This window comes from Arachis hypogaea, chromosome 4 (assembly GCF_003086295.3).
Source record: "Arachis hypogaea cultivar Tifrunner chromosome 4, arahy.Tifrunner.gnm2.J5K5, whole genome shotgun sequence".
NCBI classification, from domain to species: domain Eukaryota; kingdom Viridiplantae; phylum Streptophyta; class Magnoliopsida; order Fabales; family Fabaceae; genus Arachis; species Arachis hypogaea.
Window position 1 is genome coordinate 97,676,975 of NC_092039.1, and position 14,877 is coordinate 97,691,851.

Genomic DNA, 14,877 nt, shown 5'->3' on the forward strand with positions numbered 1-14,877 from the left:
TCTTCTGAATCTCTGCTTTCCCCCTGTCTTCTTCTTCACGCACGCAAGGTTCTTCCTATGGCAAGCTGTGTGTTGGTGGATGATGAGCGGATATTTTATACGCTTTTTGGGGATAATTTCATGTAGATTTTAGCATGTTTTAATTGGTTTTTAGTAGAATATTATTAGTTTTTAGGCAAAAATCATATTTTTGGACTTTAATATGAGTTTGTGTGTTTTTCTGTGATTTCAGGAAATTTCTGGCTGAAATTGAGGGAGCTGAGCAAAAACCTGAGTTAGGCTGACAAGAGGACTGCTGATGCTGTTGGATCCTGACCTCCCTGCACTCGGAATGGATTTTTTGGAGCTACAGGAGTCCAATTGGCGCGCTCTCAACGGCGTTGGAAATTAGACATCCAGGGCTTTCCAGCAATATATAATAGTCCATACTTTGCGCGAAGATAGATGACGTAACTTGGCGTTGAACGCCAAGTACATGCTGCTGTCTGGAGTTAAACGCCAGAAACACGTCATGATCTGGAGTTGAACGCCCAAAACACGTTATAACTTGGAGTTCAACTCCAAGAAAAGCCTTAGCACGTGGATAGCTTCAGTCTCAGCCCCAGCACACACCAAGTGGGCCCCAGAAGTGGATTTCTGCACCAATTATCTTAGTTTACTCATATTCTGTAAACCTATGTTACTAGTTTACTATTTAAACAACCTTTAGAGATCTATCATGCACCTCATGACATTTTTAGATCTGAAAATTGTACCTTTTGGCAGCATGAGTCTCTAAACTCCATTGTTGGGGGTGAGGAGCTCTGCGGCGTCTCGATGATTTAATACAATTCCTTTGTTTTCCATTCAAACACGCTTGTTCTTATCTAAGATGTTTATTCGCGCTTAATTATGGAGAAGGTGATGATCCATGACACTCATCACCTTCCTCAATCCATGAACGTGTGCCTGACAACCACCTCCATTCTACATCAGATTGAATGAGTATCTCTTAGATTCCTTAATCAGAATCTTCGTGGTATAAGCTGGATTGATGGCGGCATTCATGAGGATCCGGAAAGTCTAAACCTTGTCTGTGGTATTCCGAGTAGGATTCTGGGATTGAATGGCTGTGACGAGCTTCAAACTCCTGAAGGCTGGGCGTTAGTGACAGACGCAAAAGAATCAATGGATTCTATTCCAACCTGATTGATAACCGACAGATGATTAGCCGTGCTGTGACAGAGCATAGGAACGTTTTCACTGAGAGGATGGGAAGTAGCCATTGACAACGGTGACACCCTACATAGAGCTTGCCATGGAAGGAACAATGCGTGTGGGAAGAGGACTTCAAGGAAAAGTAGAAATTCAAAGGACAAAGCATCTCCAAAACTCCAACATATTTCTCATTACTGCACACCAAGTATCGATTTGATTCTCTTTTATTTTTCCAATAATTTTAAATACTTTGACTTCTTACAATTAAATCCAAATAATCTTTTTGGCATCCTGACTAAGATTCATAAAATAAACATTGATTGCTTCAAACCAATAATCTCCGTGGGATCGACCCTTACTCACGTAAGGTATTACTTGGACGACCCAGTGCACTTGCTGGTTAGTTGTGCGGATTACAAATTCGTGCACCAAGTTTTTGGCGCCGTTGCCGGGGATTGTTGAGTTTGAACAATTGAAGGCTTATTTTATTTCTTAGATTAGGAATAATTTATTTTTGTTGTTATAGAGTCATTAAATTTTGATAGGATAGTCTCTTTTCAAAAATTTCTTTTCAAAAATATTATTTTTCTTAATTAGTTGTTAATTTTTCGTGAGTTTAGTGTCTTATTTTAAGTTTGGTGTTAATTGCATATTTTATATTTTCTTTAAAATTTTCGTGTTAATGTTCTTGGTTCTTCCTTGATCTTCAAGTGTTCTTGTCCATTTTTCTTGATTGATCTTTAGTTTTTCTTGTTTTGTGTCTTTTCTTGTTTCTCTTGTGCTTTTTCAAACAGTAACTTTCAAAAATTTTTACTTATATCCATTTTTAAAATTAACTCTGAAGTTGCTGCCCATTTTGCTGGAGCTTTAGTAGTTGTTCTTCATAATTGGGTATCCTCTTTGGAATCTTTTTCAAAAATAATTTTTCTTTTATTGAATCTTGTGCCAAACTTTAAGTTTGGTGTTTTCTTGCTAAGTTTTCTTTAATTTTCGAAAATTTGTCTTGGTTTTCTAAAAATTTTAAGTTTAGTGTTCTTCCTTTTGTTCTTGGTGTTCTTGTGAATTTTCAAAGTGTTCTTGAATCTTTCTTGTGCTTTGATCTTAAAATTTTTAAGTTTGGTGTTCCTTGGTGTTTTCCCTCCAAAATTTTTGAAAATAAGGAACATTGGATCTAAAAAATTTTAAATCTTGTGTCTTTTGCATATTTTTCTCTTTCATCATAAAATTCAAAATTAAAAAAAAAAATTCAGATTTCAATTTCAAAATATTTTTCAATTTCTTTTATTTGTTTCGTTTTTATTTTATTTTATAAAAATTAATTTTTTTTTATAAAATAAACAATAGCAACATACATATCATCTCTTTTATTCCATTATGGAATTAAGTGGGAATGATCAGTCCAGGAGGACTCTGGGGTCATATGCTAACCCCACTACTGCTTCATATGGGGGTAGTATCTGTATACCCTCCATTGGAGTTAGTAGCTTTGAGTTGAATCCTCAGCTCATTATCATGGTGCAGCAAAACTGCCAGTATTCTGGTCTTCCACATGAAGAACCTACAGAGTTTCTGGCACAATTTTTACAATTTGCTGACACAGTACATGATAAAGAAGTGGATCAGGATGTCTACAGATTATTACTGTTTCCATTTGCTGTAAAAGATCAAGCTAAGAGGTGGTTAAATAACCAGCCTAAGAACAGCATAAAAACATGGAAACAACTGTCAGAAAAATTCCTGAATCACTATTTCCCTCCAAAACGGATAACACAGCTAAGGCTAAGCATCCAAGGCTTCAAACAAGGAGATAATGAATCCCTTTATGATGCCTGGGAGAGATACAGAGAGATGCTAAGAAAATGCCCCTCTGAAATGTTTTCAGAGTGGGTGCAATTAGACATCTTCTACTGTGGGTTTACAGAAAAAGCTCAGACCTCTCTAGACCACTCAGCTGGTGGATCTATACATATGAGAAAAACAATTGAAGAAGCTCAAGAGCTCATTGATACAGTTGCCAGAAATCAGCATCTGTACCTAAGCAGTGAATCTTCCATGAAAGAAGAAGCTAAAACAGTAACTGCTGAACTCAGTCCTGTAGATCAGGCTAATGAATTCAATCAGCAATTAGACTTTTTAACTCAGCAGCTAGCCGAATTCAAGGAAATACTACAGGAAACAAGAATGGCTAACAGGAATATGGAAGTACAGTTAAGGCAAACAGAAAAGCAACTGTCAAAACAAATAGCAGAAGAATGCCAAGCAGTTCAACTAAGAAGTGAGAAAACATTAAATACCTCACTTCAAAGCAGCAGGAAGCCAAGAAATGAACAAATGGCTACTCAAAATCCCTCTGAGGACAATCAGAGCCCAGAGAGGAATAATACTGGCGCTGAACGCCCAGCCTATGCTCATTCCTGGCGTTCAACGCCAGAAACAAGCATGGATCCGGCGTTGAACGCCCAAAGGGAGCATGGTTCTGGCGTTCAGACGCCAGTAACAAATGGGGAAATGGCGTCTAACGCCACTCCAGCTTCCACCCCTGGCATCCAAATGCCAGTAGGGGATCAGTCACATACAAGTGCTGATGACAACCCTTTTAAAAAGGCTTCCCAACCCACTTCTGTAGGTAATAAACCTGCAGCAACTAAGGTTGAGGAATACAAAGCCAAAATGCCTTATCCTCAAAAACTCCACCAATCGGAACAGGATAAGCAATTTGCCCGCTTTGCAGACTATCTCAGGACTCTTGAAATAAAGATTCTGTTTGCAGAAGCACTTGAGCAAATACCCTCTTATGCTAAGTTCATGAAAGAGATCTTAAGTCATAAGAAGGATTGGAGGGAAACTGAAAAAGTTTACCTCACTGAAGAATGCAGTGCAGTCATTCTGAAAAGCTTACCTGAGAAGCTTAAAGATCCTGGGAGCTTTATGATACCATGCACATTAGAGGGTACTTGTGCCAAGCAAGCTTTATGTGATCTTGGGGCAAGTATCAACCTAATACCTGCATCTACTATCAGAAAGCTTGGTTTAACTGAAGAAATCAAACCAACCAGGATATGTCTTCAACTTGCTGATGGCTCCATTAAATACCCATCAGGAGTGATTGAAGACATGATTGTCAAGGTTGGGCCATTCGCCTTCCCTACTGACTTTGTGGTGCTGGAAATGGAGGAGCACAAGAGTGCAACTCTCATTCTAGGAAGACCTTTCCTAGCAACTGGCCGAACCCTCATTGATGTCCAAAAAGGGGAAGTAACCTTGAGAGTCAATGAGGAGGAGTTTAAGTTGAATGTTGTCAAAGCCATGCAACATCCAGACACCCCAAATGACTGCATGAGTGTTGATATTATTGACTCTCTGGTAAGAGAGGTCATATGGCTGAGAGTCTCAAATCAGAGCTAGAGGACATCTTTAAAGATGTTCAGCCTGATTTGGAGGAATCAGAAAAGATAATAGAACCTCTGAAAATCCCTCAAGAAGAGGAGAAACCTCCAAAACCCGAACTTAAACCATTACCACCATCCCTGAAATATGCATTTCTGGGAGAAGGTGATACCTTTCCTGTAATTATAAGCTCTACCTTAGAGCCACAGGAAGAGGAAGCACTAATTCAAGTGCTAAGGACACACAAGACAGCTCTTGGGTGGTCCATCAGTGATCTTAAGGGCATTAGCCCAGCCAGATGCATGCACAAGATCTTACTGGAGGATGACGCCAAACCAGTGGTCCAACCACAAAGGCGGCTGAATCCAGCCATGAAAGAAGTAGTGCAAAAGGAGGTCACTAAATTACTAGAGGCTGAGATCATTTATCCTATTTCTGACAGCCCCTGGGTGAGCCCTGTCCAAGTTGTCCCTAAGAAAGGTGGCATGACAGTGGTTCATAATGAAAAAAATGAACTGGTTCCTACAAGAACAGTTACAGGGTGGCGTATGTGTATTGATTATAGAAGGCTCAATACAGCCACCAGAAAGGATCATTTTCCTTTACCATTCATAGACCAAATGCTAGCAGGTCATGAATACTACTGCTTCCTGGATGGATATTCAGGTTATAATCAAATTGCAGTAGATCCCCAGGATCAAGAGAAAACGACATTCACATGTCCATCTGGAGTATTTGCATACAGAAGGATGCCATTTGGCCTGTGCAATGCACCTGCAACCTTTCAGAGGTGCATGCTCTCAATTTTCTCTGATATGGTGGAAAAATTCCTGGAAGTCTTCATGGATGACCTTTCAGTATTTGGAGACTCATTCAGCTCCTGTCTTGACCATCTAGCACTTGTTCTAAAGAGATGCCAAGAGACTAACCTGGTTTTAAACTGGGAAAAATGTCACTTTATGGTAACTGAAGGAATTGTCCTTGGGCACAAAATCTCGAACAAGGGAATAGAAGTGGACCAAGCTAAAGTAGAGGTAATTGAAAAATTACCACCACCTGCCAATGTTAAGGCAATCAGAAGCTTTCTGGGGCATGCAGGATTCTATAGGAGGTTTATAAAGGATTTTTCAAAAATTGCCAAACCTCTGAGCAACCTGCTAGCTGCTGACACGCCATTTATCTTTGATAAAGAGTGTCTGCAGGCTTTTGAGACTCTGAAAGCTAAATTGGTTACAGCACCAATCATCTCTGCACCAGACTGGACATTACCATTTGAATTGATGTGTGATGCCAGTGACCATGCCATTGGTGCAGTGTTGGGACAAAGGCATGACAAGCTTCTGCACGTCATTTACTATGCCAGCCGTGTTCTAAATGATGCACAGAAGAATTACACAACCACAGAAAAAGAGCTACTTGCAGTGGTTTACGCCATTGACAAATTCAGATCCTATTTAGTAGGATCAAAAGTGATTGTGTACACTGATCATGCTGCTCTTAAATATCTACTCACAAAGCAGGATTCAAAACCCAGACTCATCAGATGGGTGTTGCTTCTGCAAGAGTTTGATATAGAAATAAGAGACAGAAAAGGGACAGAGAATCAAGTAGCAGATCACCTGTCCCGAATAGAACCAGTAGAAGGGGCGTCCCTCTCTCTCACTGAGATCTCTGAAACTTTTCCAGATGAGCAACTCTTTGCCATCCAGGAAGTGCCATGGTTTGCAGACATTGCAAACTACAAGGCAGTGAGATTCATACCCAAAGAGTACAGTAGGGTGCAATCAAAGAAATTAATCACAGATGCAAAGTACTATCTTTGGGATGAACCATATCTCTTCAAGAGATGTGCAGACGGAGTAATCCGTAAATGTGTGCCTAAGGAAGAAGCGCAAAAGATTTTATGGCACTGCCATGGATCACAGTATGGAGGATATTTTGGAAGTGAGCGAACAGCCACAAGAGTCCTCCAAAGTGGCTTCTACTGGCCTACTCTCTATAAAGATTCCCGAGCGTTTGTGCTTAATTGTGACAGTTGCCAAAGATCAGGCAACCTACCTCACAGTTATGCCATGCCTCAACAAGGGATATTGGAGATTGAGTTGTTTGATGTATGGGGCATTGACTTCATGGGACCTTTCCCACCATCATACTCAAACACTTATATTCTGGTGGCAGTGGATTATGTATCCAAATGGGTGGAGGCTATTGCAACACCCACTAATGACACTAAAACAGTGTTAAAATTCCTCCAGAAACACATCTTCAGCAGATTTGGTACCCCTAGAGTATTAATCAGTGATGGGGGCACTCATTTCTGCAATAAACAGCTTTACTCTGCTTTGGTTCGTTATGGAGTTAGCCACAGGGTGGCCACTCCATATCATCCACAGACTAATGGGCAAGCTGAAGTCTCAAATAGAGAACTCAAAAGAATCCTGGAACGGACTGTAATTAACCGTATAAGGGATTGGGCAAGGAGCTTGGATGATGCTCTGTGGGCATATAGAACAGCATTCAAGACCCCTATAGGGACCTCTCCATACCAGCTTGTGTATGGAAAGGCATGTCACTTGCCAGTGGAACTGGAACACAAGGCCTACTGGGCAACCAGATTCCTAAACCTTGATGCCAAGTTAGCTGGAGAAAAACGATTGCTCCAGTTAAATGAGCTAGAGGAATTTAGACTCAATGCTTTCAAGAATGCAAAAATATACAAAGAGAAAGCGAAAAGATGGCATGATAAGAAATTGTCATCCAGAGTCTTTGAGCCGGGGCAGAAAGTTCTGCTATTTAATTCTAGGCTCAAATTATTCCCTGGGAAATTAAAATCCCGGTGGAGAGGTCCATATGTAATTACAAGTGTATCACCATATGGATACGTAGAGCTTCAGGATAATGACTCTAACAAAAAGTTCATTGTTAATGGACAGAGAATTAAACATTATCTTGAAAATAACTTCGAGCAAGAATGCTCAAAACTGAGACTTGATTAGAGCTCAGTGGTAGTCCAGCTAAAGACAATAAAGAAGCGCTTGCTGGGAGGCAACCCAGCCATTTACAAAGTTTATTTACTAATTAAATAAATTTCCTTTTTTTACAGGTATGAGTCCAAGTATCTTCAAAGGGTAAAAATAGCAATTGATTGAATTCACAGAGTTACAGGGAAATTTGGAAGCTCACTGGCGTGAAAAAGCCAGTAAGAAACATTTTGGGCGTTTAACGCCCAAAAGAAGCACCCACTGGGCGTTCAACGCCAGTAAGGGTAGCCATCTGGGCGTTAAACGCCAGAAAGGAGCATCTTCTGGGCGTTGAACGCCAGAAAGAAGCACCTTCTGGGCGTTCAACGCCAGATTGTTAGCATCCTGGGCGTTCAGAAAAACGCCCAGTGACAAAGGACTTCCTGGCGTTCAACGCCAGAAAGAAGCATCAGCTGGGCGTTGAACGCCCAGGAGAAGCAGCATTTGGGCGTTAAACGCCCAAAACATGCATCATTTGGGCGTTTAACGCCAGGATGGTGGGAGGAGGTAAAATTCGTTTTTCTTTATAATTTTTCTAAATTTTTATGTTTCAATTCATGATTTCTTGCATAAACATGTTTCAAATTGTCATCCCTCAAATCAAATTAGTTTTCTAAAAATCCTAATTTCTAAAATCCTTTTTTCAAAAATATCAAATATATCTTAATTCATAAACACAAATCTTTTTTTCAATCCAAATATTTTTCAAATCTTTTTCAACTCATCATATCTTTTGGATTTCGAAATTGCCTCTCCCTCTATTCCTCTCCTTTTCTTTCTTTTGCTTGAGGACAAGCAAACCTCTAAGTTTGGTGTGAGTTGCCATGATCACTGAGCTAAAACTCATCAAGATCATGGAACCTAAGGGAACAGGAAGAGCAAGGATGTGAACTGAAGGAACTAAAGCGTCAGAAGCTATTCCTTGAAGGACCAAGCACCCCACAGACTAGAGGAACATCCACTTCCCAAAAATCAGGTTGTTAAGTTCTAATTTTAAGCTTTAACTCTGTGATAGTATTTTTATAGAAATTTACCTTAGAAGTTATATAGGAGTAGTAGTAATTAGTATCTCTATTTTGATTTTATCTCCAATTAAGTTATAATTTATTTTTCTCATCATTATCAAACATGAATAAATTAGTAGATTCTTAGAATAAAGAGGCAATATTTTTTTTCGAGTTTTTAACAAGGAAAATTCTAATTATTTATATGTGGTGGCAATACTTTTGTCTTCTGAATGAATGCCTGAACAGTGCATATTTTTTATATTGAATTTTATGAATATTAAAATTGTTGGCTCCTGAAAGAATGATGAACAAGAGAAATGTTATTGATGATCTGAAAAATCATGAAATTGATTCTTGAAGCAAGAAAAAGCAGTAAAAAACAAGCTTGTGAAAAAAAAAATTTTACAAGGAATCATTGGATAAAGAAAAAAGAAAAAGCCAATAGCCCTTAAAACCAAAAGGCAAGGGTAAAAAGGATCCAAGGCTTTGAGCATCAATGGATAGGAGGGCCCAAGGAAATAAATCCAGGCCTAAGCGGCTAAATCAAGCTGTCCCTAACCATGTGCTTGTGGCATGCAGGTCCAAGTGAAAAGCTTGAGACTGAGTGGTTAAAGTCGTGATCTAAAGCAAAAGAGTGTGCTTAAGAACTCTGGACACCTCTAACTGGGGACTCTAGCAAAGCTGAGTCACAATCTGAAAAGGTTCACCCAATTATGTGTCTGTGGCATTTATGTATCCGGTGGTAATACTGGAAAACAAAGTGCTTAGGGCCACGGCCAAGACTCATAAAGTAGCTGTGTTCAAGAATCAACATACTAAACTAGGAGAATCAATAATACTATCTGAATTCTGAGTTCCTATGGATGCCAACCATTCTGAATTTCAAAGGATAAAGTGAGATGCCAAAACTGTTCAGAAGCAAAAAGCTACTAGTCCCGCTCATCTAATTAGAATCTGAGCTTCACTTGAAACTCTGAGATATTATTGTTTCTTAATTTCTTTTCATCCTATTTTATTTATCTAGTTGCTTGAGGACAAGCAACAGTTTAAGTTTGGTGTTGTGATGAGCGGATATTTTATACGCTTTTTGGGGGTAATTTCATGTAGATTTTAGCATGTTTTAATTAGTTTTTAGTAGAATATTATTAGTTTTTAGGAAAAAATCATATTTCTAGACTTTACTATGAGTTTGTGTGTTTTTCTGTGATTTCAGGAAATTTCTGGCTGAAATTGAGTGAGCTGAGCAAAAATCTGAGTTAGGCTGACAAGAGGACTGCTGATGCTGTTGGATCCTGACCTCCCTGCACTCAGAATAGATTTTTTGGAGCTACAGGAGTCCAATTGGCGCGCTCTCAACGGCGTTGGAAAGTAGACATCCAAGGCTTTCCAACAATATATAATAGTCCATACTTTGCGCGAAGATAGACGACGTAACTTGGCGTTGAACGCCAAGTACATGCTGCTGTCTGGAGTTAAACGCCAGAAACACGTCATGATCCGGAGTTGAACGCCCAAAACACGTTATAACTTGGAGTTCAACTCCAAGAAAAGCCTTAGCACGTGGATAGCTTCAGTCTCAGCCCCAGCACACACCAAGTGGGCCCCAGAAGTGGATTTCTGCACCAATTATCTTAGTTTACTCATATTCTGTAAACCTAGGTTACTAGTTTACTATTTAAACAACTTTTAGAGATCTATCATGCACCTCATGACATTTTTAGATCTGAAAATTGTACCTTTTGGCAGCATGAGTCTCTAAACTCCATTGTTGGGGGTGAGGAGCTCTGCGGCGTCTCGATGATTTAATACAATTCCTTTGTTTTCCATTCAAACACGCTTGTTCTTATCTAAGATGTTTATTCGCGCTTAATTATGGAGAAGGTGATGATCCATGACACTCATCACCTTCCTCAATCCATGAACGTGTGCCTGACAACCACCTCCGTTCTACATCAGATTGAATGAGTATCTCTTAGATTCCTTAATCAGAATCTTCGTGGTATAAGCTGGATTGATGGCGGCATTCATGAGGATCCGGAAAGTCTAAACCTTGTCTGTGGTATTCCGAGTAGGATTCTAGGATTGAATGGCTGTGACGAGCTTCAAACTCCTGAAGGCTGGGCGTTAGTGACAGACGCAAAAGAATCAATGGATTCTATTCCAACCTGATTGAGAACCGACAGATGATTAGTCGTGCTGTGACAGAGCATAGGAACGTTTTCACTGAGAGGATGGGAAGTAGCCATTGACAACGGTGACACCCTACATAGAGCTTGCCATGGAAGGAACAATGCGTGTGGGAAGAGGACTTCAAGGAAAAGTAGAAATTCAAAGGACAAAGCATCTCCAAAACTCCAACATATTTCTCATTACTGCACACCAAGTATCGATTTGATTCTCTTTTATTTTTCCAATAATTTTAAATGCTTTGACTTCTTACAATTAAATCCAAATAATCTTTTTGGCATCCTGACTAAGATTCATAAAATAAACATTGATTGCTTCAAACCAATAATCTCCGTGGGATCGACCCTTACTCACGTAAGGTATTACTTGGACGACCCAGTGCACTTGCTGGTTAGTTGTGCGGATTACAAATTCGTGCACCAGTGGATCACCGTTGTCAATGGCTACCATCCGTCCTCTCAGTGAAAATGGTCCAAATACGTTGTCACCGCACGGCTAATCATCTGTCGGTTCTCGATCATGTCGGAATAGGATCCATTGATCCTTTTGCGTCTGTCACTACGCCCAACACTCACGAGTTTGAAGCTTGTCACAGTCATCCAATCCCTGAATCCTACTCAGAATACCACAGACAAGGTTTAGACTTTCCGGATTCTCAAGGATGCTGCCAATGGATTCTAGCTTATACCACGAAGATTCTAATTAAGGAATCCAAGAGATATTTATTCAATCGAAGGTAGAACAGAGGTGGTTGTCAGGCACGCGTTCATAGATTGATAATGGTGATGAGTGTCACGGATCATCACCTTCATCATGGTTAAGTACGAATGAACATCTTAAAGAGAAACAAGCGTGTTTGAATAGAAAACAGAAATAATTGCATTAATTCATCGAGATGCTGCAGAGCTCCTCACCCCCAACAATGGAGTTTAGAGACTCATGCCATCAAAGAGTACAAAGTTCAGATCTAAAAATGTCATGAGATACAAAATAAGTCTCTAAAAGTTGTTTAAATACTAAACTAGTAACCCAGGTTTACAGAAAATGAGTAAACTAAGATAGATAGTGCAGAAATCCTCTTTTGGGGCCCACTTAGTGTGTGCTGGGGCTGAGACTTGAGCTTCTCACGTGGATGGGCTGTTTCTGGAGTTAAACATCAGGTTGTAACCTGTTTCTGGCGTTTAACTCCAACTTGCAACCTATTTCTGGCGTTCAATGCCAGAATGCAACATGGAACTGGCGTTAAACGCCAGTTTACGTCATTTATCTTCGCGCAAAGTATGGACTATTATATATTTCTGGAAAGCCCTAGATGTCTACTTTCCAACCCAATTAAGAGCGTGCCAATTGGACTCCTGTAGCTCCAAAAAATATATTCCGAGTGCAGGGAGGTTAGAATTCAACAGCATCAACAGTCCTTTTTCAGCCTAATCAGATTTTTGCTCAGCTCCCTCAATTTCAGCCAGAAAATGCCTAAAATCATATAAAAACACACAAACTCATAGTAAAGTCCAGAAATATGAATTTTGCCTAAAAACTAATAAAAATATACTAAAACATACTAAAATCTATATGAAATTATCCCCCAAAAAGCGTATAAAATATCCGCTCATCACAACACCAAACTTAAACTGTTGCTTGTCCCCAAGCAACTAGATAAATAAAATAGGATAAAAAGAAATCAAGAAGTAATAATATCTCAGAGTTTTAAGTGAAGCTCAGATTCTAATTAGATGAACGGGACTAGTAGCTTTTTGCTTCCGAACAGTTTTGGCATCTCACTTTATCCTTTGAAATTCAGAATGATTGGCATCCATAGGAACTCAGAATTTAGATAGTATTATTGATTCTCCTAGTTTAGTATGTTGATTCTTGAACACAGCTACTTTATGAGTCTTGAACACAGCTACTCATAAATGCCACAGACACATAACTGGGTGAACCTTTTCAGATTGTTACTTAGCTTTCCTAAAGTCCCCAATTAGAGGTGTCCAGAGTTCTTAAGCACACTCTTTTTCCTTGGATCACGACCCACTCAATCTCAAGCTTTTCACTTGGACCTACATGCCACAAGCACATGGTTAGGGACAGTTTGATTTAGCCGCTTAGGCCTGGATTTATTTCCTTGGGCCCTCCTATCCATTGATGCTCAAAGCCTTGGATCCTTTTCACCCTTGCCTTTTGGTTTAAAGGGCTATTGGCTTTTTCTACTGCTCATTCTCCTTTTTTTTCACTGTTTTTTCTTGCTTCAAGAATCATTTTCATGTTTTTTTAGATCAACAATAATATTTCTCTTGTTCATCATTCTTTCAAGAGCCAACAATTTTAACATTCATAAAATTCAATATAAAAAATATGCACTGTTCAGGCATTCATTTAGAAGACAAAAAGTATTGCCACCACATCTAAATAATTAGAATTTTCCTTATTAAAAACTCGAAAAAAAAATGTTGCATCTTTATTCTAGAAATCTACTATTTTATTTATGTTTGATGATGATGAGAAAAATAAATTATAGCTTAATTAGAGATAAAATCAAAATAGATATACTAATTACTACTACTAATATATAACTTCTAAGGTAAATTCCTAATAAGAACAATTATCACAGAGTTAAGGCAAAGATTAGGACTCAACAACCTTTATTTTGGGAGGTGGATGCTCCTTTAATCTGTGGGGTGCTTGGCCCTTCAAGAGACAGCTTCTGACGCTTCAGTTCCCTTAGTTCACGCCCTTGCTCTTCTTGTTCCTTAAGCAGTTTGCAAAGCATGCTATTTTGATTTCGCTGTTCTTCCTTTAGTTGCTCCATAGCTTCTTGCAATTTGGTGACAGATGCTTCAAGGCGCTCCCAGTATTCAATTTGGGGGATTTCCGGGAAGAACTCTTGTGCTTTCCTCTTGATGGGGTCGTCCTGCACTTATTGTCCTTCCATTGACTTTTTGGTGATTGGTCGCTCAACTGAGATATACTCAGTTACTCCCATCTTCACCCTAGCATCTTTACATAGCATAGAGATTAAGCTTGGATAAGCCAATTTGGCATCTTTGGAGTTCTTGTTTGCAATTGTGTAAAGTTCACAAGAAATCAGCTGATGAACTTCCACTTCTTTTCCCAACATAATGCAATGGATCATTACTGCTCTTTTGATGGTGACTTTAGAGCGGTTGCTAGTGGGCAGTATAGAATACCCAATAAAGTCCAACCAGCCTCTGGCGATTGGTTTGAGATCTTCTCTCTTGAGTTGATTTGGGACACCCTTGGTGCTGGTTATCCACTTGGTTCCAGGGAGACATATGTCCTCTAGAATTTTGTCCAAGCCCCTTATTTGTTCTCATTATTCTTCTATTAAAGGAGTCTGGGTCATCTTTCAGTTGAGGTAGCTTAAAGATCTCCCTGATTTTGTCAAGGTGAAGGTGAACAATCTTCCCTCTGACCAAGGTCCGATAGTCATAGAAGGCGGTTCCAGCTATTCTCTGACTGTCTATTTGCCACAGATTAGAGTAGAATTCCTGAACCAAGTTTCTTCCCACCTTTGTTTCAGGATTAGCTAGGATTTCCCAGCTCCTGTTTCGAATTTGCTCTTGGATCTCTAGATATTCGTCTTCTTTCAGATCGAATTTAACTTCCGGGATCACTGACCTTAGACCCATTATTTTGTAGTAATGGTCTGAATGTTCTTTGGTTAAGAACTTCCCTTGATTCCAAAGTGGTTTTGGAATATTCTATTTCTTGCCTCTTGGAGTGGTTTGTTTTCCCTTAGGAGCCATGATCTTAGTGGGTATTGGTTTAGTGATCATGGATAAACACACCAAACTTAGAGGTTTGCTTGTCCTCAAGCAAAAGAAAGGAAAGGAGAGGGATAGAAGGAGAGCCAATTTCGAATGGTGGAGGAGAGGAGGGAGGCCGAATATGGATTTAAAGGGAAGCGGGTGGGTTTTCAAAAATTTTGAAAAAGATAAAATAGAAGATATGATTTGTAAAAGATAAGTATGATAGGAAAAAGATATAATTTAAATTTTGAAAAGTTATGAAAGATATTTGAAAAAGATAAATCTGAATTTTGAAAAGAAGATATGATG